General features: G+C 36.4%; 1 long non-coding RNA gene across 1 annotated transcript; it reads right to left on the bottom strand.

Moving 5' to 3' along the window:
• Positions 1-242: 242 nt before the first annotated feature.
• On the bottom strand, positions 243-19,315 carry LOC120763471 (uncharacterized). Its single transcript, XR_005704101.2, has 3 exons — positions 19,222-19,315; positions 4,625-4,673; positions 243-349 (listed from the first exon to the last, which is right to left on the bottom strand). It is a non-coding gene; the product is annotated as an uncharacterized LOC120763471 (long non-coding RNA).
• Positions 19,316-20,319: the final 1,004 nt, after the last annotated feature.

The raw sequence follows: 20,319 nt of genomic DNA, 5'->3' as shown, positions 1-20,319 counted from the left end.
TACCCATGCAAGTGACTAAGATAATTTTATGGCATTAAAATAGCATAAAACAAGGGTTTTCTAAATGTCACAACCCTTTATCCTTCTTACAGAAGCATCTGAATTACAGTTGCTTAACATGAACTATGTTTTTTTTCTAAATAAATTAATCCAAACGCACTATGGTGGTGAAAAATAACCAGTATTTTAGGCAGATCTTTTCTTCATCATTCTGTATGACAGCCAATATATCAGTTGTAATGGAATGCCACAACCTTCCAAATTTTTTTTTTTTTTCCTTCTCGTCTCAGGAATCAAGACAGACTTTCCTTGCATATCCTTCAGAGTCAGCCAAGTTCTTTATATATCCCTGAAAAACAGATGGTTGATACTTTTTCTAATCTTGTCTCAAAGTGGTCATACAGTCAAAATAATAGAAACCCTGATTAACTGCCAAATGAAGGTCATGGAAGAGCTTCTGTTAGGCTCAGTAAGCATCGATACTGTGTAATCCTAACATTTCTCAATAAATCTGAAATTCATAATGTACTTCTAAAGTGTTTTTTTCATCTCCCTTTCTCCCCACTTGTATTTTGGTGTCACTGAAAACAGTACATACTGAGATTAGTAACCTGAAATTAGGACTAGCTGGTTTAAGGTCATATGCCTTTAATTAGTGAGTGTATAAAAGGCTGGTTTATGCCTGCTTTCATTAATGATACTAATCAGGGACAGTGCTGCTCATTGCTGTGAAGAGAATTCTGGATGTGAACAATTTTTGAGTTGAGATTGAAAAGATAAGAAATTATCCACAGCTCTATCATTGTGTGGATACATACTGTCTTTTGAGGAATAAATATATTCCTGATTAGCTAAAATCAGCTATGCTAATTAGCTAAAATGAAGCTACTTAATGCTCTGTTTCCTAGGAACAGAAACCAGCTTAAGACATGATGATCTAATGAAGATTTTATAACCCAAATAAGCACTTACACCTCCATCAACATTTCTGTGGACTGAATAGTAGTCAGGTTTGAAAAACATATATATGTGCATTGTGTTCTCAACTGAGCATTTTGCAAATGCATCAGTGTTGCCACATCCCATCACAAAGGAGATCCTCACACTGAAGCACTTCTATGTCTGATATTAGACCCAAATACCTGGAGGATTTAATTTTATTCAGGTAAATACATAAATAAACCAAAACTTCTTACCTCTTAGAAACAAGATCAAAACCCCAGACAACTGACCAAAACCCATATGTACAAGAAGGAAAACTTGGCCCTAGTCAGAACAGATGCACATTAATAGGCTCTCCAGAACTCCAAGGTAATTTCTTCCTTCATTTGAAGCCAATCTAAATGGAAGATACATTTACTGCCAATGCCTCCAAAATTCTAAAAATGCATAGACAAAAGCTCTCAGCTCACGAGTGTTTTATACTCTGTTATGCAGTCAAGAACAGCTGTAATCCTTGTTCTTCACCAATGCCAAATACTTGGCCCAGGCTCTGAATACAGCTCTAAAATACTAAAATGGTTATTCATTCTTCTGAAATAAAACAAACAAACAAAAACTTAAAGAACTTAAAACTGATAAACAGTTGTGAATGAAAAAAAAAAAAAAAGCAAGCAAACAAATAAACTTTAAATAAATAGGAATAGTATCTCAGCTGTCCCAAAATTTAAAATCATTGCTCCTTCTATATTTCATTTTTCCTTTCTCCCACCATCATAGTCAACTTATGCTCTAAAAAAGGTTCTGTGAAAAAGATGCCCTTAAGTTCAGTGTCTTCTGTGATGCTCATTTAGTCTTATTTTAATATAATCACAAAATTGCTGGCTTCAGCAAGCTGCTTTACATCCTCACTAAGAGGTTTCCTTGTGCGTGGGTAGAGGCTATTTCTGAATTCCATATTTCCTTTTTTGTGGTCAGAAAAAGAAATTTTGAACAGACTGGGATCTTAAGAATAGTGAAATGGAAATTGAGGCTCTAAGACGATCCTTTGACTATATGCTTGAATATTGCAGGCTTGTAACTGTTAGTGGATCAACCCCTAGCTAGCTTGAAGAGTGTATCATAATTATAATAGAAATTAGGAACTACCAAGTTAAGTAATACTGTTTTTTTTTCTGAAAAGATGCTCAGAGGTGATTTTGTTTGACATTTATTCCACTCTAAAAGCATGACTTTGAAACAACGCAATAACTTTTACAGAAATTTAACAGGAGGGAACAGACACAGAGATACATTCCTGCAAATTCAATTTAAATTGTTGTCTGGACAAAAAAAAAAAAAAAAAAACAAACCAAACCAACCCACAAGCATGCAAGCAAGTCTCCTGCCCATGTAAAAGACACATAAGAAAGCAGAACAACCTGAAATTCTGCATTAAGGCAAAAATGAAGTAATAGAAGTAATTTTTATGCCAATGTACGTCTTCAGGGTGTCCTTGACCAATTTAATATTATTAAGTTTTGTTCAGTTTATAGTTATTCCATTAATATTATTTGTCAATTTACTTTTTTAAAAATTATTGCAGAATGCTTTCTCACCTCTAGCTAATGAATAAATGAATTCTCTAAAAGCTTGACGTGGATACAAATAGGAGGAACAGTCCTTAACACCGCATTCATATTACTTTGAGTTCAACATATAAACTCCATTTCATTAGTAAACTACTCTCACTATGCTATTTTTATTTATTACAATAATTCAATATATGAACAGCGCTCAGGCATTCTTGAGCCATACCAACAACCTGGGGTTTTTTTGGATGAGTGTCCAACAGCAGTGAACAGGAATCTCTAAGCCTCCCTTCCTAAATCCTCCTTTATGTGTAGAACTTCCACAATAAATATAAAATAAGGCATTATGGTACGGGGAAAAAATAGTCTGAACAAGTGATTTGCCACTGGTTTTTCTTCATTGCAAGATCTATCTCTTAAAGGTTGGGCTAGATATGTAAAGCTTACTGCTCTCTACTTCACTGGAAGCCTCTATCTGTATACTAAAATGGAGGTTTTAATTGACACCCACAGTTATTTAAAGAAGAAAGACAGGAAAAAGATTCCCAGAAGGAACTTTCCTGCTACTTTACAAAATTAAGTAAACCAAACTCTCATCAAGAGTTTGGGAGCTACAGATCAAATGTGAATGGATATTTAATTATGATTTCAGATCCCAAGGAACTTAATACTGGAGGTCAGCCCTGCATGCAAGATGATTTTGTTTCATTTGGTTGTTGTTCAGTTTTGGTTGTAGTTTTCAGCTTGTTTTTTCTCCCGCTGCTCCCAGTTTTTCTACGTGGGAGTCAATAACATTTGGGATGTAACTTTCTGCAGTTGAAAGGGGAGTGCAGTTCCAGTAGTCCACAGAGTTCTTTGCTTTTACAGACTGTTAATTAGTTCAAAGCTTGTTGGTAGCATATATGATGTAAAAAACTACAATCAAGTCCCCAGTAAACCCACATCACCTGCTTAATGTCCAAAAGAACAAACCAAATTAAGTCCAAAATTGGTTTAAATTTAATGAGCGACACATATAAAGCTTCTGTAGTTTACCAGCAACACCTTGAGGTACTAAATTGTCTATTAAGTGCTAATTTATTTTCAAAAGCTATCTCTAAAAAAAGTAAACAACCACATGTCAGAAGAATGTTGAGATTGAAAATGAACTTGTGACTCAAATTCTAGAGTAAATCTTCCTTTTTATAGATTCAGTGTGCTCCTTCTGAGATTTATGAGGTCAGTCTGGAAGTGACACATTGACAGCAGCATTTGAATCCAACATTCTTACATTGACACATGGCAATGAGGCTGACCCAGGCACTGCAGACAGCCTATATGTTAAGAATGGAATTTCCCATGAGAAGGTAAAGCTGTCTGGTATTTTTTTTCCCCAAAAAAGTGAGTGTGAACATGGCACACATGCAGACAGAAGGGAAAAGATTTATGGTCAATTTGAAAAAAAATGCAGTCCTCCATAATGGTTTGCTTATTCGTTTTGGAAAGAATTCCAAGTGGAAACAGAAAATATGTGATGTTTGTCACCAGCTATCAAATATAATCCCTGGAACTTGATGATACTAGGCGCCTGTATGTGTCTGCATGCATAAGTGGCCACATTACTCAGAATGAGAGTGTATTTTGTAACTGAGAGAACAGATTCTGCTTGGTAGAAGGAAATATGAGAGCTTTTTCAAAATTAATGCAGTTTGAAATTCTGCTGGTACTGTCCAACACTAACAAGCATCCAGATCTAAGACTGACTCCACCCTTCCCTTAATAGCCTAGTCAGTTAGGCAGAAGGTGTATATCCACTGCTCTCTTCCCAACACTTCTCCCTTAACTTAGTTTTGCATCAGCTGCAGCCTTGAAACCAGCTCCTTCTGTACTGTTGATCCATCTATAAGGGACAAGTATGGACCCAAACCATATGTCCTGTATATTTACATATATACATCCACATTCACTTGTGCACACTTCTTTTAAATGCCTCCATGTTTAGTCATTCAGTGAGGAAGTTTCTTCTAGAAGATAATACTGCAATAAACTGAAACATATCACTAGACATATAATTTCATGTGCTCTTAATGTGGAGCTTTCTCAGAGTAGCACAATACAAAAAGCCATACTTTTACCTATGCCAAAATGGAGTGGTGGTTTATTCAGCAAGCTTTATATATGCACCTGCAAAGAAAAGTCAACAGTGCATATTTTAACATCTGTAAATGTTTAGTCTAAGTTGAATTAATTAGGAATCATTTTTCTTCACTGAATCCTTTGTAACAAGCAATTTGAGATTTAAAGTGTGATTATTTTTGAAATGTCACAAACTATCTAAAACAGTTAAGAGAAACCATTTCCACACATTTGTATTTAGGGTCAAATTTGAAGTGACAAATAAAGTATTACAAAATACATTTAATTAAAGACACAGAGATAAATCAGTCACCCTCATAGCTACTGTCATAGCAAAAGTCCTAAAAGAGATAATATAAACAGGAATAGCTTTCCATGAAGAGGAAACAGAAGTTATTTTTTTCTTTTCTTTTCCTTTTCTTTTCTTTTCTTTTTTCTTTCCTGTCAGCACTGGGATTCTACCATATTAGAGAAGATGAGCTGGAGAATGGGACTTATATCTTGACAAAAAAACCACTATGTATATGTTCTTTGTTTAAAGCAATCTACAGAGATTTTACTAAGTGCAGCTGATCTATTGGGATGGCAGAGGAAGCTGTAAGTTGCACTGATTGAGAATCCCTCTGGTATCCCAGGCTGCATTTATCATCTCCAAATATGGCTCAAATTCTCTGCAGAGTAGCAACATGACTCAGACAACTTCCAAAAGATCCTAAAAAGGGGGAAAATTAAGACTGTAAATCAAAGAGAGGTAGAAGAGTAGGAAGAAGGAAAACAAACCCAACAACAAAAAAACCCCAACAACAACAAAAAGAAGAAAAAATAAAACAAAACAAACCACACAAAACAAAAAACAAAACAAAACAAACAAACAAAAAAAACCCCAAAACAAAACAAAAAACCAAAAACCACCACAAGACACACCACTGCACTCATTTCTCCTGTGGGAAGGAATCAGAAAACTGCATGACAGATCAGTAATGTTGCTTAACACAACTCTTAAAGAGAAAAAAAAAAGTGACAAGGGTGTTATGAAAATCTGAATGAGAGAACATATCAGAACTATACTGTAAGCTAATACTGCCATCTAACTCCCAGGAATTCAGTTTTGGTTTCGTCAGTATAGCCTTTGACTTTAACTTGCTGTGCTTATCCACACAGCAAATGAAATTATGCTCTATATGCATTATTATTGTCTTCAAAATAATAATTAGTCGTGAATGCAGGTTGAAACCTCCACCTCTGCTGAGCTACTGAGATTAATGTGGTATAATTAATAAAAGTAGGAAACAGCTCTGAACTGGTAGATAGCTCCAAGGTAATGAAAAACCACAAGGTACTCCTATACAGATCCTTCCATCACATACTTGCATTTGTAGAAATAAACATAATGCATATACCAAAAAAAACCCAAAAAACAAAACAAAACAAAACAAAACAAAAAAAAAAAAAAAAAAAAAAAAAAACCAAAACAACCCAAAACCAGTGTCACTTAAGTTTTCTGTTCATGCATATAGTTTGAAAAAGCAAGATCTTGGTGTTCGAAGTACTTTCAGAAATCTCCTCCATTTGAGCTTTCTCAGATTTATGGCATTCCCATGCATCCTGTCCCCAGGTACTAGGAGGGAGAGCTCAGCATCTCTCCACAACCCTTCCTCAGTAAGCTGTAGAGAGCAATGAGGTCATCCTTACCACAAAAGGATACCAGCATAGTTACACAGAACTTTTCCTTGGTGAACCCATGTAAATGGTGCCTGATGCTTGCATTATTCTCTAAATGCTATTACAGTTTCCTGCATGGTCCACGTAAGCTATAGCAAACTTTACTATCTCTTAATCAGATACATCTCCTTCCAGAGCTAAGCAAAGATTTTTATTGATCCATTTTAACCAGAGACTTTATTTTCTGCAAGTTTTAAAAATTGCACCTGTCAGTATTCACTTGCCAGCTCTTAAAAGAGTAAACCCCTCTCTTATTAGAGGAAAATAGCATCTGTAAGTTAAATCAACTGAATGCACATTTTTCCCCATCCTAAGACTAGCGAAGTTAATGTTTTTTCCTCTGATTAGAAAGAATTAGAAATGCTGATAGATTTGGGGAGAGCTTTCTGTTTAACATGGCCTGCTGTTTAACACTGGGCTACTGTGAAAATAGAATACAGATATATTTCTGGTTTCTATCTGACTGCTTGCACATTTCATGAAAATATGCAACATTTCAGAGTAGTGAGACATTCGGGTTTCCAGTGAATTCAGTCAGAACAATATGTAAGTAAACAAAAGTTACATTCATGTCCTCTCTAACTTCAGACTTAATCTCAGCAAATTAAATTGATACACAGAAACTTCTGCTTAATTTAATTTGTTATTTATACCTTCTTATTCATTAATCATGTTTTAACAGCATTAATTTGTAAATTATAAAAATATGTTATTATGTTTCCTGCTGTCTATCAGGAACAACAAAGGTGTGTCTGTCTATGCTGTCTATTTTCCTGGGGAGACAATTAGATCTGTCATCCTACCAGCAATGCTGGATGCCCTTTTCCTCAAGTGCTGAATAGGAAACAAATATAATATTTGCCTTGGAAAGGCCAATTAATAGTTACTCAGCAGCTTTGGTATACACAAGACAAAAGGTGAATCTACTGTCATGCAGAAAGCTGGTATTTGAATAGCATTTAGAGTAATATAATTTCTATACCTATGTAAGATCAGGCCCCCAGCTACAGCACATCAATATCAGCTCAGAGACCACACTTTAGAAGGACCTTTAGAGCTTCGTTCATGCCAAAACCTACATACAAGGACAGCAGGAAAAAGGCAAAAAGCAATAAAATGTCTATAAAGACTTAAGTATGAGGATTTGTACGCAGAAACAGTTTGACAATAAGACTTGCAGTTTGGTGCAGAAGAAGTGAGGATTGATTATGCATACAGATTCAACATGTCCCTGGCACTAAAACAGTCTTGGTCTAAGATAGTTCATTCCAGGAGCTGACAGTGAAAAGAGACAATGCTAGGGAAAAATGAATCTTAAAATTATAGAATGGTTAGAACTGGAAGGGACTTTAAAGACCACTTAGTTCCAACACGCCATGTGCAGGGGCACCTTCTGCAAGAGCGGGTTGCTCAAAGTCCCAACCAGCCTTGAACATTTCTGAGGATGGGGTCTCAACAACATTTATGAAAATGGTACCCATAATGGTGTTGGATTTTTGTGCATGAAAATTAATTAATTAAGACAATGCTAACATTATAAATCATTGTTGCAGTTTAATAGCTACTTGTTAGAGTCCACTTAACCATAGATAAACTGTAACTTCAAAGCCATCCAGAACACTTCTTAAAATTTTATAGCCATCTGCAAAAGGTCATGTCTGTGAATGTTCACAACATCTGCCCTTCATTTTTTAACCTTTTCTAGTAATAAATGAACATGCACCAAACAACACAAAATTGCACTCTAATTAGAAATACCCAACAAGATTTAAACTTATCATTATTTCAAACATTTCTTTTGAAAAGAGACACAAAAGGTATGCAATTAGATCATTCCATAGCAAACACTCTCTTTATTGTTACTTGTAGGAGTAATTGCTACACTCTGAGTGTTCACTGTTAATTACTATAGGTAAGGCACAATATGTTAAGTAGAAGACATAATCCTGGATGCCATGGTAACTTTTGTTGCTTAACTACCATCTAAAAATATTTAGCTAGCAATTATATGAAACATTTCTTGTTTCTTACCTAGTTTATTCCACTACACCATCCTATGGTTGTATGCAGGGAAGAGTTACACCTTTATCTGTTTTATCTAAACCTCACAATATTATGTATATATGATGCCTTGAAGAGAAACATGCTCCATTTTGCTAACATAGGTTACAGTATCCAAGTGGGAAAGAAACAGCCTTTATATTCTCAGAAGCCCACATCACTGTGTTACATTGAAATACACGAATGAGCTGCGATGCTAGAAAATTAATCAGAAACTGCAAAGGCAGCAGGTGCAGTGTTGGAAGAAAAGCAATCGATGGAAAAGTTGCCAGGTTTCATAAAAAAAGAGAGAAGACTATTGATTCTTCAAATTATTACCCAAAGAAGCTATTGTGACAGCACGTTTGACAAACAGCTCTGACGGTGAGGCAGTCGATGGCAGAAATTACCATTCCCAACTTGTTTAGGATATATAATATTATTTTTTTTTTTACTATCAGCAGCCAAAATAAGAATTACTATAGCAAATTACCTTGGTATTTTGAGGCTGGGGCAAAATGGTTCTGAAACTCCACAATTCTTCTAAGAATAAAACAAGCCTTCCATATTTTTTCCTAAAAAAAAGCAAGGCTCTATTTTGTCCATTAGGGTGTAATCTAAAAAATTCTTCCCTGAAACCTTAGTTCTTCATTATTTTGGCCTGCACCTTGGCAGTACTTTTGATTTTTAATAGTTGATTTAATTTATATTTTCTTATTTAGAGAAACAAAAATGATTTCTGAGCTAATAGTTTGACAATCCATTTATCAATTGAACAATCATCTTCTGAAAAGATGAAGACAGGCAGTGCCTTGAGCTGCAACACAGGGTACCAAGATGCTCAGTGCTTGAGGTAAACAATGAGCATCGAGAAGATAAGGCTTGATGGGAATCAATGGAAATATTATTCAGAATGTGAGGTTCAGTAAATAATGTACAATTTTGATTACCCAAACATCTGCCCAAAGAAGATTACACCAAAAAAGTAGAGAGCATTATTCAGCTCACTGAACTATAGAAACCTAAAATGTTATTAATAAAAAACCTAATCCAGTCACCTAAACAATGTATCTATAGAGCACATGCCAAAAGATCTTTTTTCAGAGAATATTTAATTCCTTATTTCCAAATTATCATTACAGTCTTCAGAGGCCCATTAATCTGCGTTAATTGTAGAAGAAGCCCAGTTGATCAACTTTGGCAGGTAAGATGTCCACCACATTCCTGGAGTATTGTATGAATGCTTCTTTATGTAGGAGTCAGAGATTGCTCTTAGCTATAATTCTGAACAACAAGGATGAAGTGGCTGAGCAAAATGTCACAGAAAGAAGTAACTTCAATTAAATCCATAAGTAAACAAAAGAGTTAAAAACCCTCAGAAATCAAAGGAGAAGCAACTGCATAAACATTTCTTGTCTTCAAGTAGATATTTCAAGCAAATCATTGCCTCAAGAAAGGTCAGAAACACATCAAAAGATCAATCTAGCTAATTAGAAGTTTTGCATTTACTTCAAATGTAAGAAGAAAACCTACAAGAAATGGCAAAATTCAGATTCTTCAGGGTGCATACACAGAGTGTAAGCATGTAGGTACAGTTTAGGAGAAGACAAGGCAAGGAGTTGCTCCCTAAGAATCAAGTTAAGAGTCATCGAAAAAACCTTCTGGTGTTGGCTCCTGAATCACCAGCATCAAAGGCTGACCTAGAAAAAAAACAGTAACATCTAACTTGGCTTGTTGCATCAATTGAAAGGCTAGTTCTGATAAATTGCCTATTTGAATTAATAAAATGGGAATGGCATAGAAAAGAAGGGCACAGCTAAGTTCCTTTCTTAGTTCTAGAAGGTGAGATCCCTCAAGTGTACTTAAGAGTTGCTCTTGCTGATGAAAATTATGGAGAAAGGGTCATAAGACCGAGAAGGGTCTCATACTCAACTAGAATCTCTGATCCAGACTTGGGCGCTGAACTTCAGTGAGAACATGCACTAATCAGAGAAGTCAAGAAGAGAAGAAAATGAATCAGAGGTCTACAAAAGCATACCTAACTGAAATTATTGTATTAACCTAATTTACCTGAAAGGGAGAAGGGAAAATACAAACATGGTTTAAATAAATAAATGGCTACGGCAAATGAGGGATTAATATGTTTTCTTAATAAATTATGGATATGAAAGGGTGGATTCACATTACAGTACAAAAGAGTAAAGGTAAAAAAAAAAATTAAAAAAACCTTTTGGGGTAAAGAGAGTGAAGCACTAGAATAAATTGCCTGGAGAGGCCATGTAATCTGTCTACTTAAGGGTCTTTAATAAAATGCTTGATAAATATTTATCAGGAAAAGATATTCATGCTTGGCGGCAGAGGAACAGGTTACAAAAATTCAAGCTGCTCTGGGATGAAATTCTTCAAGTCTTTGTCACAATCTGAATAGTACAATAAGCATAAGGCACTGGCAATTTTCATTAATGAGAAGAAATGCATTATACAGTCAGGTTTCAAGTATCCTAAAAAGAGGGCTATCTGAGGACACCTTGCCAAAGTATGTTTTGGGTAAATATAATAAGGCTGGGATATTTCAGAGGCAGAACAGTTGATGTAACTTAACAAGCTAAACTTGGTTCTATCAAAGAACTGGATTTAGTTAATTGGAAGCAGAAATAATATTAGTCAGCTTGAAAATTGACCAAATAGGATACTATTCTGTGTTTTAAGTCTTCATTAAGTGAGACTATATTGACATGTCATAGCCCAAGCTCATGCCTAGGTAAACAAATGCAACCTTCTCATTGAAACATGAACATAGACCTAGTATTTGACTTAGTGTCACAGAGTAATTTTTTTTTTTTAATTACTAAACAATATCAAAACACCCTAACTGCTGAAAAACTAATTGTCTGATCTAAAAAAAAAAAAAAAAGGAAAATAAATTAAAATGAAACTATCAAGGAATCTGCCTTTATTAATTATTTTCACCATTCATGAAGCTTACTATACAATAATAAAACAATTATATATAGCTCTTATATATAAATTCACAGAATGCAGAGAATAATGAAATCATTAAGAAAAATAAATCGGGGGAACATATACTTAACAATAAAAAGTGCTCTAGGAAGGACCTATCGTATACAGTGTTTTTATAAAGTCATAAAATTTTTCTTTTGACATATAGAAAAAATACAGCAAAGCCATGAGGAAGAAGAGTGGGTCTGTCCTCTGAAAAGCAGTCACTGAATAAGAAACCTCTGAGTCACAGTGAACACAGTCTCATTTGTGCTGCATGTGGGAAAATGAAATCAGACAAACAAAACAAGGGAGAAAACTTTTTCACGAAAAACAAATTAAGTCCAAAGAGACTGAGGCAGGTGCTTCTAGATGAAGAATATCCTCTCTTGACATCAGTCAGGCATTTTCCAGTATTATACTGAGTTTTCATCCTTCAGTTTTTAAATCAGAATTTTACATATTGCTTCACACACAAAGCCTAAGAACCTGTAAAGTGGTACTTTAGTACCAACCCAAAAGCAGTACAGTAGGAGTTTGCTTCTCTAGCCCACGTTGCTGTCTGGCAACAGGCAGATGGGGAAAAAATTGCTACCTCTTACCTTCAAGATAATTAATCTTTTTTGATAGCTTCTGCAGCAGATTTTGGAAGTTCTAACAAAATACTGCTTTAGTATTCAGATAGTGGGTGGCAGATAATAAACTGCTATCAACAATTATGTATATTTTCAGTCTGAAATATTTTGAGACTCTTTCACACAAGTATGAGCAGGTTAAGGTTTTCAGGCATAAAGATGAACCACCCGTAACTAAGACAACTGACTGATAAAGTATGTGAAAAGTATAAAGAGAAAGAAATGGTGGTTCTCCAAGTCAGTGTGGAAAGAAATCAATGGATATAGTATATTCCTAACTGTAATCAGTTTGCTGCCCTGGAATCCAAAATTTTAGAAGCAAATAGGTCACAACACGCCCCCCCCCGCCCCCCGAATTATGATCTTTATAATACATACTAATTCTAAGATGTCACAATGAAGCACGTCAGAACATTCATATGAATGAATGAATGACTCCCTTCAATTACCTTAATCTTCTTCTTCCCTTCTCTCACGGTAAAAAACACATGTAAATTAAGTATGTGAATAGCACCCACACACACTCCTCTCTCTGGTATCCAAACACCTTTATATAGGAATATATAAGTGCTGGTCAATTTTGAAAAGGAATGCCCCCATCACTTTAAAAACCAATTCATATCTCTTGACCTACTTTTCCTTTTCAAATATTAGTTTCAAACTCTAGTCCAGTATGCACAAAGTTCATTCTGATACAAGCTTCAATTTCTTCTGTCACTAATGCCTTGTTGTCCAGTGGTATCAGCCAAGCAAGGGCACTCACACTGCAGTTCGCACTGCTCCTAAGTGCTGCTGTACTTTTCTTAATCCAGACATCCAGCTCCCGAGCTGCATCATGAAAAAATTCTTAGTTGCTGACAAGGAATATAGACTGCTGTGGGAGAACTGAAGAATATTAGAAGTTACTGCTATGGAAAGAATAAATTAATTTTCCATTAGTAGTAGGTTGAAAAAGGATTGTACTCAACCTCCACTAAAGACCATGAAACTAGTGCTGAGAAAATACTGTAAAGTCTGAACACTTTTACCTTTCTTTAGACACCTGCTGAAATTTTTTTGAGACTGATTTTCTCTGATGAAACCCAAAAAACCCAAATTATTAATTTAATTTTTTTAAAATTCCATAACCAAAGAATTGTCTTCCCTCTCCCCCCCTGCTTTGCTCTAAAACAGTCAGAAGCTGAGATTCTTTCAACCTGACTACTTTGATGTTATAACTGGACAATTCAATAGTCTGTTTTCATCAATCTTTCACACTTCGTTAATATTTAATTTTTAAACTTACCCCATTTCCCTTCTATGGATACTGCTCATGTATCTGAGACTGTTCCACTAGTCATGTTGGGTCTTATTGTAGCATAAATAGTTCTCAACCACAGCAAAAACTCCCTTGAACTTTGAACAATGGATTGTCTTCACTCATTTGCCAATATTTTAATTGTCTTTATACAACTCCTTACAGAAAAACTAGAAATAAATCTGATACAAGTTCTTGTTAAGTTTATCTGTAATGAAGCCTTAATACATTTTTTCTTAGCAGTCTTAAAATACTGAAAAAGTTAAATTACCAGTTACATTTGCAAGTTGATTTTTTTTTTTCCCCCCCAGTTGTTAACTGGGAGTAAATGATTGCTCAGCTGTACTTTATGGGATGTTTAATGCTGCTGCCTCTGTGGTTGCTCCTTTCCAGCCACTGCAGCCCAGCCCAGTGTGCCTGTATCCATAGGGACCAGTTTTTCCATTCCATGCCAATGGGTGCAGTTAACAGTTCTCATATGCTAGTTCAGACAACAGTGATGCTCAGTGTGAGATCAGACACACACAGAGGACAGCAGGCAATGAAGTCATCCACTGAGTGCTGCAGGCTGGGCACTTTCTTTTAACAGCACCCACACACAACACTGCCAGGACTCGCATAAACACAGCACAGGTGGTCAAATCCACTTCCTCCTTTCCAGCTGCTTATGGGTGAAGTTCATCCTGGGAAAGCACATGCTGCCACACTCCCTAGATCCATGAGAATGTTTCAGACCCCCTGAACATCAGCAGGTACAGCCTCTTCCCATTCAACACCCATGCCTGCACACTGACCTCCTCCAGTCTCCACCTGCCAGCTATCCCAGTCTGATATTCGCTATCAAATAAGCACAAGCACCTCACAGTCACAGGTCACCCAAGACATACCTACCCCAAGTCAGGTCCTTCTGCTCACCAGCTAGTCCAACCTTGGATTTGCTACCAAATTACACACGCAGAAACCCCCATGTGCACCAAGACAGGAGAAAGCCACAAACACTCCAGCCCTCCAAATGTCCCATAAACACTCCAGCCTCCATAGTCCCACACTGGTGGTTGACACTGAGGCCCACACCTACTCTAGTTGAGCTGGACAAGCTCAGGTGCACAGTCATCCCAGTTTGACTCTACCTGATGACACCAAATCCATCTTCGTCCATCCCCCCAGAGCTTGCAATCAGTTCCTACATTGTTTCCTGATAGGGTAGTGTGATACTGTGCAGAGATCAGAAAGGAATTAGTAAAACGGGACAGTCTGTGGTGACCAGCACAGGTCAGACATGTAGAATGGTCTATACATTATCAGCCTTTTTAATGCCACGTCCCCCCACACCATCTCTGCCCTCCTTTTTTCTCCCTGGCCCCCTTCTTCTAAGGACTTAAATTTTGCACAGACCTGCATCCTCTCACCTATCCCAAATCCTCATATTTCTTTTCTCCTTAGCTATTACAAAGTCCAAGTCAGACAACTCCACTGCTGTCTCTGGGTTTCTTAATGGTTGTCATTCTCACTCCTTTACTTTTCCAGGTCTCATTTCTGCAGCATGCTGAGGCACCCACTTGAAATTAAGCTAGTGTTTATTCTAAAATTACCTGTGCCTTTGAAAATTGTTTGGGCTATTAACCTTTAATATTTCAGTCTCTCACTATAGTACCTGGTTATCAGTCTGCAGTTTCTCACTTCCCGCATCAGAAGTCTTTTGTCTACTTATGCTAAAGGTAACACCACCCTAAAATGACCATAGAATCATGGATTATCTCAAGTTGGAAGGCACTCACAAAGATCATTGTGTCTACTTTCATTCCAAACCACCACAGAATTTACAACTCTGAATCAGAAACATGATACTTATTGTCAACTCTACGAATTTCAAGGATTTCCAGAAATGCTTATTTCAGAAGATGACATTATTTTATTACTTTAATATAAGTTTGTATTAATAGAATCTGCTTTCTCAAACCTTCAATACCTTGTTAGTATTAATAAGCACGAAGTTTCAATAAACATTATTCTGTGAAAGAACACAGGGTAATTCAGTCAGGGACAGAAAATTTGATTCTATTGGAAATCCATCTCTGAAGTACTATCTCTATCCTAACATTTTAATGTTAGGAAAGTGAAATAGAAAGCAGAACCTCATTGGGTTAATTGGGTTTTTTGGGGCTTGGTCATCCCGTGTTCCACCCTTCCTCTGCTCCCTGACTCTATTAAAGGATTGAATTCTCTCTTAACAGCATGCTAGAATTAAAACTCTTAAGTTCTCAATTAACCCATAAGTCCATTTCTTACTCTAACTCCACAAAAATTAATTCAAAATTAAGCATTTATTTCCTTATCAACATTTTTTTTTTTTTTTAAGGGGACAGATAGCTAAAGAATTAATTTTGAAATGCTTCATTATCCCAGTATTATAGTGAAAAATCACCTTTCCAAAACAGATTATTTAATTTTTCTGACATTTCAGACTTTCTTGAAAGTCACAGGATTGGCAAATAAATCTAACTTTGCAAATGTTAGTCAATAGCCCAAATGTTATGCTTCTGTTTTATCTGTTTTAGAAAAGGATTTTTCAGAGAATATGTTGAGCCTCATCGCTTAAGTCAATTTTACAGCACTGTCCTTTTATTGATTTTCATGAACTTTAGTTTTGCAAAGCTGTAAAAGCAGCATCACATCTATGGTATTCCAGCAGAAGGGAATCTACCATGAGATTTCATATCGGCTACATGTGAACCATGAGAAGCCCAGCTAAGAGGAAAGCAAATACTCGTCTTTGAGCAGAAAGAAAAAAATAATTGAGGTATGTTCATTCAGCTTTGTTATGGTCTTTCATTGCATTAGCACTTAGTTTGTTTAGTGTCAGAAGATCCACAAGGTAAATGTTCTTACTTCATGAAGGAAAGAAAACAATGAAGTACACTAGCCATTAAAAAAAGAAAACAACTCCCAGCAATTGGAATGCTAATAAACTGGTTGATTTGAGTTGTAGGTTCAATATTTTAATTGTATTTAATTTATCATTAAGGGATTTTCAAGACTGTAAATAATTTGCATAATTTAAGTGGTTGGGAAAAAAAAGGGTGTTCAAAAAGCATATTTTTTTTTTCCTTAATTTCAAGTGTAGACTCAAGGATGCAGGGCAGGATGCAGACTGTAATGGGTCAAATGTCTTCCCACAAAAAGCAAACTAAAGGTTTCATTGATTACAGTGACTTGGTTTCTTTGAAACAATGTTCAAGGGGATGAGGAGAATAAGTAACAAAGCTGTGAAATATTGAACTTGAACTTTTGTTTATCTGCTTGTTCTTAACAGACAGGTTCCTCCAAAATATGGCACACTAAGTAAAGTGAGTTCATGACATAAATCTGCCTTAAAAAAAAAAAAAAAAAAATCAGTAACCACAGTGCATCTAACCTTGGCACCTACCTGATGTTGCACCTCTATATGGACATAGGCATCTGTTCATAGAGGATTCATTACCAAACGAAGACTACATTGCAAGTGAGACTCCCTTATTAGTAATATTTTTTTTTTTTTTTAAGATAAGAAAATCATGTACAAGCCTTCAATAGATATATTTCAGGATTTTAATACTGAACGTTAAAGTTCTAGCAGTCTTGGTCATTTTAGAGCAAAAGAAGAGCATGAAGTTCCGTATTATTTAAACACTCACAGCAAAGTAAGAGAAGCAACGGATCTTGGAACTAGTGGGATTTCAGACTAGAATAAGTTTTTATGTACTTGTTTATGTAATTAGTATTACATAAATAATTAATGAGTATTACATAAATAGGATTTAAACAAGGCCTAATTACTAAACACAATATACAGCTAGGTGACTATATTATTATTCTCATCTTTTCATCACTTTTCTTTACATTTCCTCATCTATTTTACTAATTAAGAGCCTCAAGTAGTATTACATTCCTCAGGTTTTTGGTGTTTAGGTTCTGAAACTCCAATTAGCATTGACCATTTGAAGAAATTATTTTTAGCAAATACAAAATGAATGGTTTCTATTACAGGCAGCAGTGTGAGTAACAGAATACAGGAAATCACTAGTAATATAGTACCTGCCTTTTAGCATCACTGAAATATGGAGGGAGGAGTGGAGGGTACCCAGGAATAAAGCCAATTAGTGGTTCCATCAAGTAAATAAACCCAGAGAACAAATGAATACAAGTTTCAATTAATTTACTGTCTCTTGGGCTTACATGATAGAAATATCATTGAATTTGTCAGGATAGTATTTGATTCCCAAAGTGAACAGAACATGAATTTGTCTTAGGGGTGTAGGACACATATATATATAAATGTACTGCACTGTGTTCCGAATTCAGTCCCTTCTACCAAGTTTCTCTATGGTTCCACTCAAATGCTTCATTGATTTTTCTATACCTGGTGAGGAAATGGGAAGGTTTTTTCGTAATTGCACAGAATTTTGGAGGCAGATGAGAAAAATGACAACTAGGCAAGATATTTGAAAGTAACCCAAGCTTTGAAAATCTAGACATGAATCTGTATGCCCGATCTAACAATAGTGTAATGCTTTAGTTTAGTTCTTGACAACATTAAGTTCAGCTCTGTTATCTCCAACAGTCCTCAGATCCTGAGCCTGTTAGAGTCAGTGCTCTCACCCGCACTAAAATTTAAGTTGTGGATTCGTCCTAATGACGGTGCCTGACAGTGAAATTACTGTGATCAAGTATTTCTTCTCTGCTTTTTGACACTGGATATTCTGTGCTTAGATCAATTAAATATTTCTTAGTAGTTTAGGCTGATCATATTCACCCAATAAAACTACAACTCTAGAGCAAAATACTACTTTTTTCTCAAAACTGTAAGCACTGCCCAACTTGTCTGTCCTGATGTCCAGCAGCAGCACACTGGTGGAGCAGCACAACATAGATGCTGCTCCAGCAATTATTCTGATTTTTGCTAACATGCACACGTGGTCAGACACTCATTCCCAGTGCAGTAACACCACGTCTCCATTTCAGTCCTCTTAAGTTTCCTTCTGCAAACATAAAGATGACCAAATGATCTGTGTCAGGTGTTCGACTTGTAGGGAACAGGGCCCCAGTAGCTGGGGAAGGACATATTTGACAAGTGAGGCAATGGAATAAAAGAAGTTAAGGATGGTTTCCTTTACTGTCTATGCATCCAAACAGGTTATGTGAGCAAAGCTTCCCTGTCTCACAAACACAAGATTTTCCACTAATAAGGAAAACTACTCATTCACAATAAGAATGAAAAATATGTATTTAACCTCACTACCTCAAGGCCCTACTACTGAACTAGGATGGAACTTACCTCAATACAAGAAAACAAAGTTAGATGGCATTGAATGAGTTATTGAGTCACTGTAGTCCTATTTACAGAAAACCTAAACCAAGCCCTGTTTTCCTGAGCAGAAAAAAAAAAGGAGGGGCGGGGGGGGGGGGGGGGGGGGGGGGGGGGGGGGGGGGGGGGGGGGTAGGCAGCATCTGTTCAGCTTCAAAACCTAGCTTTTCTCTTAAAAAATTTACCTCAAATTTTACTCTTTCCTTTCTTTTAGCAATTGCATGCCTTTATTGATTGCTTCTGCCATGTTTGCAATGCAGCTGAGTCAGGGGCACAGCCCTTGCATTTTCCAAGTGTCATAAAGGAAATTTCTCATACAATGAGCAAAAGCCTAACAGAGGAACTCCTCTGTGCTTCGAGTCGTAACTTTCATCCTTTTAACAATTACTAAGAAGCCAGGGGCCATATTTGATTTCTCTTTTAAATAATAACACAGAAAATTAGCACAATTTAGTAGTATCTGTAATAACCCACAGATTTAAGAAGCACTTCCCAGAAGATCCCAATGCTTAGCAACACAAAAAAACCCCAAAACCCAAACAAACAAAACCATGGAACCTGCTGGAGTCGAGGCAAACTCCTGCTGTCCTTGGATGACAACGAGGACTGGGGTTAAGGAAGAGAGGAGACCTTTTCTCTGGGATGAATTCACAAGGTTTATTTGTGAAGGGATCCACAGGGGAAGAGAGGAGGAGCACTCATATGCATGGGGGGTTCTTAACAACAGGGGTGGAAGCAATTTACAATCAAACAGTCAACTAGAGAGCAGCAAGGGGGTGGAGAACACAACCAGGGAAACCAATGGGATAGCAGTATGGGAGGGGTTTCATTGCCTAGTCCAATAGAGCTTCAGGAGAGGTTTGATGGACATGGAACATGCTAGGTAAAGGGGTAAGGTTTACAATAAAGGATGGGGAGGATGGGCAGGGTTTAGGTGACTGATAGGGAAGGTGCTGGAATAATAGGTGGAGAATAACCATATAGGGAACAAAGGGGAGTATATAGAACTCAGGGCAAACCATTGACATACAGAACATAGGGGAAACTAGGATAAACCATTTCAATAAAATACAACACGATATCACCACTCAAAACATTATATATGGCAACAACTTATATAAATCTCTCTCTTTGATGTATAATGCAGTTAATTAATGAATTAATGCAGTTCTTTGGACAACATTTAATTTCTTGTAAAATTATCTCCAGAACCTTCTCACTGAGTATTACATCTTGCATTTTCTCATTATTTTATTTAGATTATTTCAAAGTAAAAAAGATTCTGCTGATAAGAATCTTGACATATGGTTCTTAAAAGTCTAAGATTGAGGAGAAGAAGAGCCTTGTGTCTGTTACCAGATTAGTTAAAAGTTGTAAGGTTCCCAAGGCACTGAATTTCTATGGGCCCTAGATATGACCAAGAGTACATTCAGCACTGCAGCAGACAGTTCTAAGCCCTAGGGTCAGCTGTTCTCCTTTCCCCACTCCCCCTAGAAGGCTACATACACTTCAACTATAGCAGCTAATAACATTTTTTCTTCCTTCATGCAACTGTTTCCCTACAACTCTAATGTCCTCATCCAGCCTTATATAAATACTTCTTTATTGCACTTGCAGCTCTAAAAATATTTATCCCCACCATAGCATAATTCCATG

Source organism: Hirundo rustica, chromosome 1 (assembly GCF_015227805.2).
Source record: "Hirundo rustica isolate bHirRus1 chromosome 1, bHirRus1.pri.v3, whole genome shotgun sequence".
In the NCBI taxonomy this organism is placed as follows: Eukaryota; Metazoa; Chordata; class Aves; order Passeriformes; family Hirundinidae; genus Hirundo; species Hirundo rustica.
This window is presented reverse-complemented; position numbering and strand designations above follow the sequence as displayed.